This window comes from Notamacropus eugenii, chromosome 1 (genome assembly GCF_028372415.1).
Source record: "Notamacropus eugenii isolate mMacEug1 chromosome 1, mMacEug1.pri_v2, whole genome shotgun sequence".
NCBI lineage: Eukaryota > Metazoa > Chordata > Mammalia > Diprotodontia > Macropodidae > Notamacropus > Notamacropus eugenii.
The window spans coordinates 301364083-301381550 of NC_092872.1; the positions used below are offsets into that span (position 1 = coordinate 301364083).

Here is a 17468-nt window from a genome sequence, read left to right on the forward strand (position 1 = left end):
TCCAGGTCAGTGTTTTTCCCAAAGAGATATTTCACATTGCCTTCTATTTTTTCATTTTATTGGTTCTGTTTTATAATTTCTTTATTTCTCATAAAGTCATTAGCTTCCATTTTCATTGCTCCATTCTATTTTTGAAGGAATTATTTTCTTCAGTGAGCTTTTGGACCTCCTTTTCCATCTGGTCAGTTCTGCTTTTTAAGGTACTCTTCTCCTCACTGACTTTTAGGATCTCTTTTGCCATTCGGGTTAGTCAATTTTTTTATAGTGTTACTTTCTTCAGTATTTTTTTTTGGGTCTCCTTTAGTAAGCTGTTGACTTGTTTTTCATGATTTTCTTGGATCATTCTCATTTCTCTTCCCAGTTTTTCCTCTACTTACTTGATTTTCAAAATCCTTTTTGAGCTGTTCCATGGCCTGAGACCAATTCATATTTTTCTTGGAGGCTTTGGATGGAGATGCTTTGACTTTGTTGTCTTCTGGTTGTAGGTTTTGATCTTCTTTGCCACCAAAGTAAGATTCTGTAGTCTGACTTTTTTTCCTCTTTTTGCTCATCTTCCCAGACAAATACTTGACTTTCTAACTCTTTGCCAAGGCAGTACTCTGCTTTCAGTGGGGGTGGGGTTGGGGTTGGTGTACTGTCCCAGGCTTCAGGGATTTTCTATCAGCTGCTTGGTACCCCACCATCTGTAGGCCCAGAGCTCTGGAAGCTGCTGCTGCTGCCACTGCTGCTGCCAGCACACCTTCTCCTCCACCAGAGTCAGGGCCTCTCCCCCACTCAGGTCCTACCGAATTTTCCCACTAAACTTCTGTGCTATCTTTCTTTGTGGTTGAAAGTCTGGAAACTGCCAGACCTGCTGTTCCCTGAAACCTGCTCCAACCCTTTCTATACTAGTGTGGCCCACTTGTGCTCTGCTTCACTCTCAGCTCGGTGTGACAGATGCTTCCCGTCTATATCCCAGGCTCTCTTAGGCTGAAGATTTGTTTCACTCCATCATTTTGTGGTTTCTGCAGCTCTAGAATTTGTTCAGAGTCATTTTTTACTTGTATTTGCAGAGGTTTGGGGGCAGAGCTCAAGCAGGTCCCTGCTTTTATTCTGCCATCTTGGCTCTGCCCTCTCATCCTCCCAGTTTTTGACAGAAGAAACTGAGACTTAAGAGAATGTGTTTTACCAGGGTCACACAGCTAACCAGCACTGAGCATGGGAGCTGGTGTTCAATTTCAGTTTTTGTCTGATTTCAAGTACAGCACTTTTCACTGTTTCAGAAAATCTGTAGGAAAACATTCAGTACTCTGTACTTCAGTTTTCTATTAAACTGTAACAAAACCCTAAGTTTTAGAATCATGGAAAAGGAATTATAGAAGTAACACATAAAAAAGTTTAATCAGCAACCATATTAACATTGAGAAGTGAAACAATGATCAACCTCTACCCTTCTTTACGATAAAACATTTTTATGATATATGGGCATGTATGTGTATAAAATAATATTTATTTAATAAGTTTTTAAAAAATATTAACCTCTTAAAATTCTTAATTCATTCAAATACTTTGAATGTTATACCTAGTTAAAGTATTTTTGTAACACAAAATACCTTTTATTTAAACTAAAGCCCTTTAGGAATTTGAAATATTTTCTTTTTTCACATTTCTGACCACAAGATGGCACTAGTCAATTTAAAGTTTATATATATATATAATCAATGGTTATTTTTAACAACATTGAATTGATTTCTGGTAATTCAGTAAATGTCAAAAACATGATAAGTATTCTTTTAGCTTCTGGAGATCTAATCCGTTTCGAAGGCTTTATTTCTGGAAGGAACTTTGAACATTATTTAGTTTGATCCCCTTATTTTACATGTGACAAAAAGGGGTCCCTGGTGAGTTAAGTGACTGGACCAAAATTAGAGAATCTTAGATTTAGATCTGGGAAGGACCTTGATACCTCTTCTAGTCCAACCCTTTCATTTTATAGATGAGAAAATTGAGACCCAGCTTAGTTATGTGATATGTCCAAGTTTACACAGGTAAACATTAAATTATAATTCAGTGAGTATAATGAATTACAAAGTATTAAAAAAATCCTTAATTTTATGTGGTGTAGTTATACTTTCCATATGACATTTAATTAAATTTTTGTATCTGCTGCAGTGAATTAACATTATTTGCCTTTTACTCATGACTCTTACTAAGTACGATTCTCTAGCAATAATGTTTTCTCAAGTTAAATTAAAAACTTTGCATAAAAAGAGATCTCATTTGCTTTGTTGTCTAAGTGGGACTTGATACCATATGATTCAGCAAATCTTGAAGGTTTGTAATTTACATAGTACATGTACAGTCAGGTTGTGGTATCATACCTGCATTCTAACTGTTGCAGATTTTATTTATTTATTTGTTTTTTGATTTATTTTTAATTTTTTTATTTTTTAAATTAATTTATTTGTTTTCAGTTTTCTGCAATCACTTCCATAATATTGCAGATTCTAAAGGAGTTGATTGAGCTAATGAAATGTCTGATTTCAGACTAGATCATACCTCCTGCTGTGTTTTAATGACCTTGAGATTTAGAAAGGAAAGTACATGGCATTTTTTTCCATTTTCTATATGATAAAGTATTAATAGGAATAAAATGTAGAACACTAAACAAGCTCACCTAGATTATAAATTACAAAACCAATGTTTTAATCCAGGTTGTTTGAATCCATATCTAGTGCTCTTTCCCTTTAGAAGGGAATTAGAGGAATATTTTTCTCTATTTCATGAATTGCATAGGTAGAAAACAAGCAGATTTTCACAAGTGATATCCCACATTGGATCACATTTTTGTTATTTCAAATTGATTAAAAAGATGTGGAGAGTACAAGATCTCCTTCTACTTATTGTTTCCTGATTATGAAAATGCATTTGATTTGATAGAGCAGAGCATGCCTTAAAGGCCCTCTCATTAAAGACTCTCCCATGCACAGAGCACCATCATTCTGAGTTCCCTGAAAGATGGAACAGAACTAGTCCTACTTGATGATTCTCTGTTCATAAACATATGAGTCATAAAAGAGGAGCATGTTCTACCAAAAGGAATTTGTTTCTGTGATGGAAGAGATCCAGGAGAGAGTCCAAGTCAAGGAGATCCTCCATAATGAGCTTCTTTGCAGATGTATTGTGCTCATTGCGTCAAGTCATGGCAAAAGAGTTTGGCCTGGTCATACACATGGAATACCAAGTGTCTATTGATGAATTATCTGTAGAGCTGTAGAGATGTATAGATATCTCTATAGAGATATCTGTCCATATCTATATCTATATTTATATCTACCTATCTGTATATATATACCTGAGCATGTATATCTGGGAGAAACAAGACAATTTGATGAGTTGAGCTAGAGTTGAACAGGAGCAGTCTAGATTGTCTTCAGGAAATTGAAAAGATCCTTTAATTATCCTACACTTTCCGTGAAAGCAAAGGCTCTGTTTCTCTCCTTTTCCTTTCCCATTTCTCCCTTTTGTATCTTTTCTTCTTTTTCTCCTTTCCCCTTCCCCCAATATACTTATGGTTCAGTTGTTTCATTTGTGTCTGAGTCTTTGTGACCCTGTTTGGGTTTTTTTTTTATGCAAGTATTTACTCATATTTATTTTTATTTTTCATTTTTAACATTTTTAACAGATGAAACAACTCAGAATTTTGGTTAGGTGATACATCTTTTTAAAACATTTACTATATGGACCACAAAATAATTTTTTTTTAAACTAACCAACTGAGACATAACTAATATTTATGTATGCTAATTTCACAAGCCCTTGACCTGTCTCCACGGTATTACTAAGAATTAAAGGACCCTAACTTATTGCTGTTGGTCTAAAGTCCTATGCCTAATAGCTTAATTTTAAACTTAACCTCGTATGTTCCCCTACCAATAATCTATAATTTAATAGATCTGGTATTAAGCTTACAGATCTTTTGACTATAAGAAATTGCCACCAAGAGTAGGGACATTGCAGGGATACAGTATCTTCCCAATTTCATGTCACTTCCAGGCAGGATTAGATTGTCCACTTGCATTCAGTCAGGCTTACTGTCTGCCAGGTGTCAGTGGGGAAATTGAGTCAGGAGAATCCTACCTCAGCCCAGGCTGAACAGCCGCTCTCCCATGCTTCCCATGAGATCACCTTTTGCAGTTCATATCAGCATCTCACAGGCTTACTGGCATCTTGGATTGGAGGCTCAGACCGCCTTTCTTGCTATCCATACCTGGAGTTAGACTCAGAAGAACAGTCCCATAGCATCTAAAAATGGCAAGTTCCAATAACCAGGTTTCAAATAAGATTATAATTTCACTTTGGCTAAGGAACATCTTTTGAGGCAAGTCTTAAGTGTCTTACATGCCTTTCTATACATGTTCCAGTTCCCGATTAAATAGCAATCATAAAATCAAATTTACCATTAAAACTTTAACTTTTCCATCAATGCCAAATTTTACCCGAGGTTACCTTCCTCTAGGAAATTTAGACTAAAATTCTTTTCCCCAAACTAAAGATGTCATCGATTTATTCTCAGTAATTAATTCAGTCAATTGTTTTAATACTAATTACTTTTACCTCACTTTGTAACATGTCCAATTTTTCTCCCTGTCACTCCCCTCCCCTGCTTCCTGATACCTTGCATTCTGATTACTTCTTCCCTCAATGTACCCTCCTTTCTATCACACCCCACCCTTCCCTTATCCCCATCTTCTCTCTTGTAGGGCAAGATAAATTTCTATACCCCATTCCCTGTATTTCTTATTTCTTGATTATATGCAATAAAAATTCTCAACATTCGTTGCTAGTGCTTTGAATTTCAACTTCTCTCCCTCCCCCCCCAACCCCACTGAGAAGGCAGGCAATTCAATACAGATTAAATATGTGTCGTTTTGCAAAAGACGTCCATAATAATCATGTTGTGTAATACTAATTATATTGCCCTCTGTCCTACTGTATCCCCCCTTATTTCCGCCCCCACAATTGACCTTGTCCCTTCTTGAAAGTGTTTATTTCTAGTAACTCCTTTCTCCCATTTTCCCTCCCTTCTGTCATCCCCCTCACCCCACTTCTTGTCTCCACCCCTTCTTTCCTGTGGCGTGATACAAATTTTCATATCAAATTTAGTGAGCATGTTATTTCCTCCTTCAGCCACATGTGGAGAGAGTAGCTTCATTTTTCCCTTCTCCCCTTCTCCCTTTTCTCCTCCATTGAACAAGATTTTTCTCATCTCTTTTTTGAGTTATAGCCTGCCCCATTCCATTTCTCCCTTTTTCTTCCCAGTATTTTCCTCCCTCACCCCTTAATTTTTATTTTATATTATTTTATTTTTTTTTTGTGTGTGTGGATATCATCTCTTCTGATCAACACACCCTGTACTCTCTATCTATATATGTGTATGTGTGTGTGTGTGTGTGTGTGTATGTACGTATAATCTCTCCATCTACCCAAATACTGAGAAAAGATTCAAGAGTTATAAATATTTTCTTTCCATGTAGTAATGTAAACAGTTTAACTTTAGAGAGTCTTTTATGATTTTTCTTTCCTGTTTACCTTTTCATGCTTCTCTTGATTCTTGTATTGTAAAGTCAAATTTTCTATACATATCTGATCTTTTTCTCAATATGAATGATTGAAAGTCCTCTACATCACTGAATGACCATTTATTCTCTTGAAGTATTACACTCAGATTTGCTGGGTAGGTGATTCTTGGTTTCAATCCCAGTTCCTTTGACCTCTGAAATATCCCATTCCAAGCCCTTCGACCCCTTAATGTTGAAGCTGCCAGATCCTGTGTTATCCTGATTGTATTTCCACAATACTCAAATTGTTTCTTTCTAGCTGCTTGCAGTATTTTCTCCTTGATCTGTGAACTCTGAAATTTGACCACAATATTCCTAGGAGTTTCTCTGTTCAGGTCTCTTTTAGGATCAGTGATTGGTAGATTCTTTCAATATTTATTTTGCCCTTTGGTTCTAGAATATCAGGGTAGTTTTCCTTGATAATTTCATGGAAGATAATGTCTAGGCTCTTTTTGATCATGGCTTTCTGGTAGTCCCATAATTTTTAAATTGTCTCTCCTGGATCTATTTTCCAGGTCAACTGTTTTTCCAATGAGATGTTTCACATTATCTTCTATTTTTTCAAACTTTTGGTTTTGTTTACTAACTGCTTGGTTTAACTCGTAGTCATTCATTTCCCTGAACTCAATTCTCTCTTTCAACGAATTATTTTGTTCAGTGAGCTTTTGAGCCTTCTCCTCCATTTGGCTAATTCTGCTTTTTAATGCCTCCTTCTCCTCATTGGCTTTTTGGACCTCTTTTTTCCAATTGAGTTAGCCTCTTTTTAAAACTGTTATTTTCCTCAGCATTTTTTTGATTCACCTTTACTAAGCTGCTAACTTGTTTTTTGTTTGTTTGTTTGTTTGTTTGTTTATTTATTTAACTTTTAACAATCATTTTAACAAAATTTTGGGTTCCAAATTTTCTCCCCTTTTGTCCCCTCCCCCCACCCCAAAACACCGAGCATTCTAATTGCCCCTATCACCAGTCTGCTCTCTCTTCTGTCATCCCTCTCTGCCCTTGTCTCCATCTTCTCTTTTGTCTTGTAGGGCCAAATAACTTTCTATACCCCTTTACCTATATTTCTTATTTCCTAGTGACAAGAGCAATACTCGACAGTTGTTCCCAAAACTTTGAGTTCCAACTTCTTTTCCTCCTTCCCTCCCCACCCCTTCCCTTTGGAAGGCAAGCAATTCAATATAGGCCAAATCTGTGTAGTTTTGCAAATGACTTCCATAATAGTCATGTTGTGTAAGACTAACTATATTTCCCTCCATCCTATCCTGCCCCCCATTACTTCTATTCTCTCTTTTGATCCTGTCCCTCCCCATGAGTGTTGACCTCAAATTGCTCCCTCCTCCCCATGCCCTCCCTTCCATCATCCCCCCCACCCTGCTTATCCCCTTATCCCCCACTTTCCTGTATTGTAAGATAGGTTTTCATACCAAAATGAGCGTGCATTTTATTCCTTCCTTTAGTGAAATGTGATGAGAGTAAACTTCATGTTTTTCTCTCCCCTCCCCTCTTTATCCCTCCACTAATAAGTCTCTTGCTTGCCTCTTTTATGAGAGATAATTTGCCCCATTCCATTTCTCCCTTTCTCCTCCCAATATATTTCTCTCTCACTGCTTGATTTCATTTTTTTAATATATGATCCCATCCTCTTCAGTCCACTCTGTGCACTCTGTCTCTATGTGTGTGTGTGTAATCCCACCCAGTACCCAGATACTGAATAGTTTCAAGAGTTACAAATATTATCTTTCTATGTAGGAATGTAAACAGTTCAACTTTTATAAGTCCCTTATGACTTCTCTTTGCTGTTTACCTTTTCATGCTTCTCTTCATTCTTGTGTTTGAAAGTCAAATTTTCTTTTCAGCTCTGGTCTTTTCATCAAGAATGCTTGAAAGTCCTCTATGTCATTGAAAGACCAATTTTTCCCCTGAAGTATTATACTCAGTTTTGCTGGGTAGGTGATTCTTGGTTTTAGTCCTAGTTCCTTTGACTTCTGGAATATCCTATTCCACGCCCTTCGATCCCTTAATGTAGAAGCTGCTAGGTCTTGTGTTATCCTGATTGTATTTCCACAATACTTGAATTGTTTCTTTCTAGCTGCTTGAAATATTTTCTCCTTGACCTGGGAACTCTGGAATTTGGCCACAATGTTCCTAGGAGTTTCTCTTTGGATCTCTTTCAGGTGGTGTTCTGTGGATTCCTTGAAGACTTATTTTGCCCTCTGGTTCTAGAATCTCAGGGCAGTTTTCCTTGATAATTTCATGAAAGATGACATCTAGGCTCTTTTTTTGATCAAGGCTTTCAGGTAGTCCCATAATTTTTAAATTGTCTCTCCTGGATCTATTTTCCAGGTGAGTTGTTTTTCCAATGAGATATTTCACATTATCTTCCATTTTTTATTCTTTTGGTTTTGTTTTGTGATTTCTTGGTTTCTCATAAAGTCATTAGCCTCCATCTGTTCCATTCTAATTTTGAAAGAACTCTTTTCTTCAGTGAGCTTTTGAATCTCCTTTTCCATTTGGCTGATTCTGCTTTTGAAAGCATTCTTCTCCTCATTGGCTTTTGGAACCTCTTTTGCCAATTGAGTTAGCCTATTTTTCAAGGTGTTATTTTCTTCAGCATTTTTTGGGGTCTCCTTTAGTAGGGTGCTCACCTGTTCATGCTTTGCTTGCATGTCTCTCATTGCTCTTCCCAGTTTTTCCTCCACCTCTCTTACTTGATTTTCAAAATCCTTTTTGAGCTCTTCCATGGCCTGAGCCCATTGGGTGGGCTGGGATACAGAAACCTTGACTTCTGTGTCTTTCCCTGATGGTAAGCACTGATCTTCCTCATCAGAAAGGAAGGGAGGAAATACCTGTTCACCAAGAAAGTAACCTTCTATAGTCTTATTTTTTTCCCCTTTTCTGGGCATTTTCCCAGCCAGTGACTTGACTTCTTAGTATTCTCTTCACACCCACTTCGCCTCCAGATCTTCCCAGCCAGTGCTTGGGGTCTGAGATTCAGATGCTGCTTCCCAGCCTCAGGGCTTTGGGCAGGGGCGGAGCTGCTATTCAGTGTGAGATTAAGTTCAGATGCTCAGGTGGGGGCAGGGCTGCCTCATGGGGCTCAGTTTCCTCAGGGGCTTTATGCAGAGACCTTCAGCAATGGATCTGAGCTCCTCCTGCCTGCTTGGGGAGCCCCGTTCTGCTCCTGCCTCCGCTGCTGCCTCCCGCGGGGGCCTGAGTTGTGGGGGCACTCCCCTCTTGACCCGCCAAAGAGACCTTCTCACCTGTGGGTGGAGGGTCCTGCGTGGCCACTGGAGATTCTGTCCCTGAAGCCTGCTCGGATCCGTTCCTCTCGGTGCCACACGGCCAATGCAGGGCTGGGTTCGGCTCCGGGTCCGCAGCATGAAGGACCTTTTGCAAGAGCTTTTCAGGCTCTCTGGAACAGAAATCTCATCCGCTCCGTTGTTCTGTGGTTTCTGCTTCTCCAGAATTTGTTGGTAGTTCTTTTTTACAGATATTTTATGGGCTGTGGGTTCGGAGCTAGTGTATGTGTGTCTTTCTATTCTGCCATCTTGGCTCCGCCCCCTGCTAACTTGTTTTTTAAGCTCTTCTATTAGCTGAGCCCAGTTTAAGTTCCTTTTGGAGGCCCTGGAAGCAGAGGCCTTGACTTCCTCTGACAGTATGCCTTGTTCTTCTTTCTCTGAAAGGATGGCGGGAGACATCACTTCCCCAAGAAAGTAACCTTCTATGGTCTTTTTTTTTCCCCTTTTTTGGGCATTTTCCTAGCCAGTTACTTGACTTCTGAGTTTCCTCTCCACAACCACCTCACCTCCAGTTCCACCAAGCCAGCACTGGGGGCCGAGATTCAGATGAGCTGCTCCAAACCCTCAGGGGCTTTAGGTGGGGGCAGGGCTGCTATTTGGTGTGAGATGAAGATCAGTCGTTCAGGTGGGGGCAGGGCCACCACACAGGGCTCAGATCCCTCAGGGGGTTTATGATGAGACCTTCAACAATGAATGTGGGCTACTGTCTGCCTTGGGAGCCCACTATGCTGCTGCCTCTACTGCTGCCACCTGAGGAGGCCTAAGTTATGGGGACACCCTGCTCTCCTCTCGGCCAGCTGAAAAGACCCTCTCACTGACCTTTGGTGCCTGTGGGTTAAGGGATCTGTGCTGCTGCTGGACATTCTGTTCCTGAAGCCTGCTCAGTTCTGCTCCTCTAGGTATTGCGTGGCCAAGGGTGGGCTGGGCTCTGCTCCCAATCTGGTGCTACAGACCTTTCCTGTAGGTCTTTCACTCTGGGCTAGAAATCTCCTCCACTCTGTTGTTCTGTGGCTTCTGCTGCTCTAGAATTTGTTGAGAGTTGTTCTTTACAGGTATTTTATGGGCTGTGAGGGAAGAGCTAGTGTATGTGCGTCTTTCTACTCTGCCATCTTGGCTCCACCTCCCCTGTTTGGTGTTTTCTTGCCAAAGGTACTGGAGTGGTTTGCCATTTCCTTCTTCAGCTTGTTTTACAGATGAAGAAACTGAGGCCAATATGGTTAAGTGATGTGCCCAGGATCACATGAACTCATGAATTTATGAACTCATAAATGTGTGACATTGGTTTTAAACTCAGGAACTCAGGAAAATGAGTCTTCCTGACTTCCCACACTCTACTATGCCACCTAGCTGCCCACAATATATATACCTGTAGTCATCATATATAGAGTTCTATTTCTGATGATTTTTCTCTGTCATCTCATCTGCCCCCATCCCTTTTTTTTAAACCTTCAGTTTTTAGCACAGTTCCTGGCATGTAGTAAGTCCTGGTACTTAATAAATGCCTGCTGATTGATTTCCATGTATACTTGTGTGACTCATATTTACTGTTACCATCAAAATATATCAATATAGAACCCCACCAACCTTAAACTTTATATTTTAAAAATATTATTTGTCATTGTATTGCATATCATGGTAACTTAAAGTTGTCTTGATTTGCATATTTATGATTATCAAGGCATTTTCTACGCTACTATTGACACTTTATATTTTCTTTATAAATGATCTTTTTATGTTTTGGACCATTACTGCATTGGGGAGTAAGTATTATTAGTCTTATACTTATGCATCAGTTCTTCAAAGATCTCGAATGTCAGACCTTTATCTGATGTGTTTATTACAAATTTTCCTTAGTTTTTCTTTTCTTTTAATTTTAAAGATAATGATTTTTGTGGTGCAGTATCATCATATTGTCATATATCAAACTGATCAGTTTTTTCAAAAGTGATTATCTTTATTTGATTGATAAAAATGGCTGTCTTCTATAACTAATATAAGTACATTATTATTTTTCCAGTTTTATTGAATTGAATTTATTAAAACATTTTTAATTAAAATGTTAAAAATACTAATTAAATTGCTAATTAAAATATTTAGATTGCTAATTCAGAGGAAATTTTGTTATATGGTGTGATGCAGTTCTGAACTCTTTTTTTTTTTGGCCATTTATCTATCAAGTTTTTCCATCAGTTAAAAAAAGTGAATAGTGATTCCATTCCTCAGAAGTTTTTGAGTATGAATTTATAAATTTTTGTACTTGATTGGTTTTACGTCTGTGTCTAGATATCTGCATTTTGTATTCTTTTCACTTTATTTCATTATTCTTTTTCTAGTACTTTACAGTTTTTATAGTTTTATATTATACTTTAATGTCTGATGGTTCTTGTCTTCCTTTGTTGATTTTTGTTTTCAGAGACTTCTTGATATTCTTTTTCAAGCCATTTTTCTGTTTGGACTTTATATTAATTATTTTATGAACTGGCCTTATAGTAGGTATGTTCATTGTTTTTGCAGTAAATTCTTAAGTTTTGAGATATTGCCATATTTTCCACATTTGTTTGATGGAACCAGAAGCAAAGGATATCTCTCAGTTTATTCAGTGTCTATATCTGACAAATGCAATAGTTAGAATGCAGCTCCAACCTAGAGGTAGGAGATATATTTTGTTATCTGTCTTTTGGAACCAATATTGGTCATAGGATTATAGTTTATCATTTAAAAGGGGACTCATAGGCCATCCAGTCTAACAATTTCATCATTGTGCAGTTGAGGATACTGAGGTTCAAGGAAGTTAAGTAACTGTCTGTCACTGCATTTACTCTGAATTCAGCTATATTTTAGTGTTGTTTTCATTTATATTGTTAGCTATTGAGTATTTTCTTTTCCTAGCGTTCTTTTTAAATTTTGCATTATTTTTTAAAAATCATGTTTTAAATATGTTGATAATTTTTCATTAATTCATGTAGCACAGTTTGTTGAACCTTTTCCTAGTCAATGACTGCCCACTTTAGTGCCAGGTTTTATTTTTTTTTCTGTTCACAAAAAGTGGTGTTAATAGCCTATATGGGATGTTTGTCTTAAATCTTGGTCCTCCTTAGAGGAGATATCACTCATAGAATCACTAGGTAAAAGGAGTCAATAGCCTTTCTCCCATAATATCAGATTGCTTTCCAGGATGGCAAACCAATGAACGGTTGCGCTTCAGTAGTATGTTCGTGTGCGTGCTATGTGCTCACAGCCCTTTCCAGTATTATTTCTGTCTTTTATCATTTTTTTCACCTTTGGGTGAGATGTTTAGTCAGAGAGTTTTTGGAAATTTTCATTTCCCTCATCTTTATTATTATTGTTTTCTCCCATTAGAATGAGGACAAGGGGCTGTTTTAAGTTTTTTCTTGTATCTTCAGTATTTAGCATAGTGTCTGATGTGATAAGTAGGCAGTTGTGCGTGTGTGTGTGTGTTCATCCTTTGTTGCTGAAGTAGGCAGTATGTGCTTGTTGAATGCTCACTTTGAAGTATTTTTAAATTAATTGTTTACAATCTGAAATTCTTCTTTTTCAGTTGTTTATATCTTTTGACCACTATCTGTTGGAGAATGGCTGTAGATTATATATGTAGGTGTGTATCTCTCTATATGTATATGTATGTATGTGTGTGTATAGGCACATCACTTTAATTTATATCTTGAATATCAGACTTGTATCCAAGGTATTTGATGCAGAGGTTTTCTCTCTTTGCCCCACTTCATGATTTCTGCAAAACTTTTTACATCTGTTTATATAATTCTCACTGTCAGTTTTGTCTCCTGTGAAGGCAGACAGATCAACCAGCAGGTTATTGCAGTAGTCTAGGTGTGAGGTGATGATGACCTGCGCCAGAGTAGTGGCAATACCCGAGGAGAGAAGGGGCCTCTTTGAGAGGTGTTGTAATGTAGTCTGTACTCCAGGCCTTAGTGGTTAATTAGTTAAGTTAGGTCAGAAGGAGCAAGGATTTGGGGATGACTCCTAGGTTGTGAGCCTGAGGATGGTGCCTCAACAGTATTAGGGAAGTTTAGAAGTATGTGTGGGGGTGGTTTAGGAGGGAAAGTTATGAGTTCATTTGGAGCTGGATAAGTAGATGTGAAAGTCATCAGTATGGAGATGATAATTAAATACAGAGAAGTTCATGAAATCACTAAGTGAGGTGACATTACAGGGAAAAGAGAAGAGGGTCCAGGACAGAGTCCTATGGGAACCCATAGTTAGTGGGCATGACTTGGATGAGAATCCAGCAAAGAACTCTGAGGAGTGGTCAGATAAGTAGGAAAAAAAGGAGAAAGCATCATTGCAAAATTTAAAGAGAGAGTATCAAAGGAAGAGAGTGGTTGGTGGTGTCAGAGGCTTCGGAGGTTTGAGAATAAGATTTAGCATTAGGAGATAGTTGGTAACTTTAGAAAGAACAGTTGTCGTTTAGGGATGTGGTCAGAAGCTGGATTGTAGAGCGTTGAGGAGAGTGGTGGGGGGGGATGTGGAGGCGTCTGTCGTAGCTGGCCTTCTCCAAGAGGATGTGTGAGATATGGGGTGGGCACATGTATAGGCAGCAGGGAAGGAGAAAGTAGACAGAGAGATTGAAGGTAAGTGAAAGAATGGGGGGCCATCTGGTGGAGGAAATGAGATGAAATGGGATGGCTTGTGTAGGTAGAAGGCTTGCCTTGGCAAAGTGCTTGGTATGTCTTTCCCCCCGTAATTTGAGATTGAAGAGCTTAAGAAACTTATATCAGAATTTTAAGGTATTTAGTTTTCAGTATGGTTAAAGGGTTCGTTATTGTTTGTGGAAGCATCTTTATGAAGAAGTTGCTCAGGGAATTGTCCTTAACCAGAGTTCTCATTTAAAAAAAACAAAACAAAACTGAAATTGATAAAAATTAGAAATTATATTTTTTGCAATATGGATAATAATATTTTCTCTTCATATTTGTTGTACAAGCCATTGGTGAAAATTGCTTATGTTTATATAGTCTTATGTGAGATAGATGTCTATACTCACTATATCTGCTTCTTTTCTTTTCACTTGCTCCTCTCCTGTTTGCAGTCTGACTTAAAACCTCATCACTCAACTGAAACTGCTGACTCCAAAGTTGTCACTTAATTACCACTCCAGAATTGTCACTCTTAATTGCCAAATCTGATTGTCTTTCTCAGGTCATCCTTCTTGATCTTGATCTCTCTGCTGTGTGTGACCCTGAGTATTGTCTCCTATCTAGGGTTCTGTGGCTCTATTTTTTCCTGCTTTTCCTATGTGACTGCCTATCCTTTTAGATTCCTTTGCTGGATCATTATTCACTTTCTGACCTTTTACTGTGATTGTAGCCTAAGGGCTCTCTGTCTTGGACCCTTCTCTCTCTGTATTTTTTACTTCGTGGCTATATGACCAGCTATTTATTTTACATTTGCAACATGTTCAAAATATAATTCATTAGTACTCTTCCCTCTCCTTCCCCCAAACCTTACCTCTCTGCCAAATATCTCATTTACTATGAAGAACACCACCCTCCTTCTAGTCACCTGAGCATTTCCCTCAACTACACTTACTCTTTTACTTCGCTTATTTGCTCAGGTGCTAAATTTTGTCATTTCTACCTCTATAACATCTTTCACTTCTGTCCCCTTATAGCCCATCTTAGTTCAGGCCTTCATCCTTCTCTTGGGCCATTTCAATGGACTCCTGGTTGATCTCCCTGCCTCAAGTCTTTACCCACTTTTCTCCATCTTCCAAACAGTTACCAAAGTGATTTTCCTTGAATCCCTACTCAGTAAACTTCAGTGGCTCCCAATTACCTCTAGGTTAAAATATTGATTTCTCTTTATGATTTTAAAGCTATTCATATCCTGTCTCTACACTACCTTTCTAGCTGCATGTAACATTTGCCTTCATGTACTCTTTTCCTTTGATTTGGTCATCCCACATGCCTGAAATGCATTCCTTGTAGACCTCTGCCTTGTAGAATTCTTTAGCTTAAGCATTACCTGCTTTTGAAAAAAATACATTTTTATTTTTTAAATTAATGTTCAGTTATTAATTCAATTATCATAGTTGTGTATTTCCTTCCATTCCTTTCTCTTATTTTTTCTTTTCTTTGCATCCCTCCCTCTCTTTATTACAGGTTCTTACCCTTTTTTCCCTTTTAATCTACTTCATAATCCCTTCTTTAAGTTTTAGGATTTGTTTTGCTTCTGACTAATCCTTCTCTAAAACTACCTTCCCTTTTATTTCCCAGTTGCTGCTTCTTGTGTCCTTGTTGAGTTGAATGTATTTCTATGCCAAAATTCTTTTTGAGTGTAGTCTGTCCTCTTATTTCGCCAGTTCAGAAGAAAGTGTAGTCCAAGTGATTCCTGTTCTTCCCATTTCTTTCACACACACACACACACACACACACACACACACACATACATATACATATATGTATCTGTCGATTATTTGAGATAAGTTCTTGCATCCTTCCTCTTCTTTTTTCCATAGTGAATCTTCTTCTCTTGACCCCTTTATTTCTTCTTTCAACATCATCAGTACCATTCCCAGGCACTCTGTTTCATTTCTTGATGATATTTAGGGTTCTGAAAGGACTCTTGAATTTTTTCCTTCTATCTTAGAACATAAATAGTTCATCCTTATAAAGAAACTTTAGTTGTTCAATTGTATTTACCATTTTATGTTTCTCTTGACTCCCGTTTTTATTTCAGACTTTTATTCATCAGAAATGCTTAGAAAGTCCTCTTTTTCAGTAAAGATCTATTTCCATCCTCCTTCCTTTTTTGGAGTAAGTTCTCAGTTGTAGGCCTATGTGTTTTGCCTTTTGAATACCCTATTCCATGTTTTCTGTAGCTTTTAAATCCTGTTTGATTGTAACTATGGTTCCTCAGTACTTGATTTTTTTTATTTCTGGCTGCTTGTAATATATTTTCCTTGACTGAAAGCATTGTATTAGGAGTTTTTAGGAGTTCTCATTTTTCTTTTTCTTAAGAGGGGATTGGTGAGCTCTTTCTTTCATGATTTCTTGAAATATGGTATCCAGGCTCTTTTTTGGTCATGGGTTTCAGGTAGACTAAGTGATCTCTCCTTGCTTTGTCTTCAGGTCAGTTTTTAAAGATACCTGTCTATCTATCTCCTTATATTTTCTTCTATTTGACATTGTTTTGATATTTCTTTTGTTTTTTGGAACCATTAACTTCTGTTTGGTCCCATTTTAATTTTTAGAGAGTCTGTTACTTGGATAAGGTTTTGTACCTCGTGTATTAAGTTGTTAATTCTTTTTCCAAATCTCTTCACCATAACTCTCAGTTCTTTTCCACTTCTTTCTTCTGTCACTACTTTAATTTATAATATATTTTTTAAACTTTTAAAAAACTTTTGCATTATTTCTTCTAGAGATTCCAGTTGGTCTTATGGGCAAGCTATATTTTTCTTTGAGGCATTGCTTGTAAGCATTTTTGAGTTATCATCAGTATCACCAAGGTAATATTCACAGCACTGATGGTGATTATGAATATGTTGGCATAATTCTGAATCACAAAGTATAACAAACTTTCCATAGAGAAGGGAGAAGAAAAACATTTATTCAGATACCAGAAAGCTGAATCTCAGCATCAGAAAACCAAGTCCATCATAGCAACAAAAAAAAATCTATATACAGTAACAATGTAGGTCTTCCCACAACAGGCTCCCCTAAGTAAAATGCCCTTCTCTCACTCATGCTAGTTGTTGCCTGCTTTCTCTTTCCTTCCCAGTTCTGACTACTCTGACTCACTTCCTGCTGCATCTGTTCGGGAAACTTCTCCATGTGACTAAGACTTCCATGGGACTCAGACAGGTCATTTGCGGCTGTTAATGAATGGGAAAGATCTTCCCATTTAAATTACCATTACATTATCCTGTTCTTGAGTTTGTATCTTAGGCATCTCTGGGATAAAATAATATATCATTTTTATTGTTGTTTGCTTATTTTGGGCACTGCAGCATTACTTCTAACTTGAGAACTCCTCACTTGAAGCAAAATTACTGAAACCCTTTCCTTTGCCTTGGGCTCTGAGTCCTAAGTCCTCCCCCTCTCTAGTGATTGGAATGAGTTGAGACACTTTCCTTCCCTTCTAGGTCTTTTCTTCTCTGACTTCCCCTTCCTCAGGAGATAAGACTAGATCACGGTTCCCTTCTTTGACCTTGGACCCTTTTACCAAGACAACAAGGTTCCCTCCTTTTCTGTGCTTTGGACCTGGTTGATTTCCTTCTCTTTGGAGGTAAGGGGGATACTCTCTTGCTGAATCTGAGATTGTCTTTCTTCTAGGGATTGGACTATATTGAGATCCTTTTCTTCTGCAGCTATTCTAAAGCCTTCCTTTCCATCCTTCTTTCCTTTTTCCCTGAGTGATCAGCATGCTTTTTTCCTCAGAGTCAAGCTAAAGACTTCACTTAATTTACCTCTTTGAGGAACCTGATCAGAGTAACTATTGGTCAAGGGGAGTGAGTCAGGGTTGAGCTGTAGAGTGAGTGCTGGTGGAGAGCCTCTATAGCTGCACCATTCCCGTCTGCTCTGCTGTC

General features: G+C 38.0%; 1 protein-coding gene across 5 annotated transcripts in view; it reads left to right on the plus strand.

The window, feature by feature from the left end:
- KIAA0586 (KIAA0586 ortholog) overlaps positions 1 to 17468 on the plus strand; it is a 153807-nt gene that overhangs the window by 107921 nt on the left and 28418 nt on the right. The gene's annotated exons all lie outside the window — the stretch shown is intronic.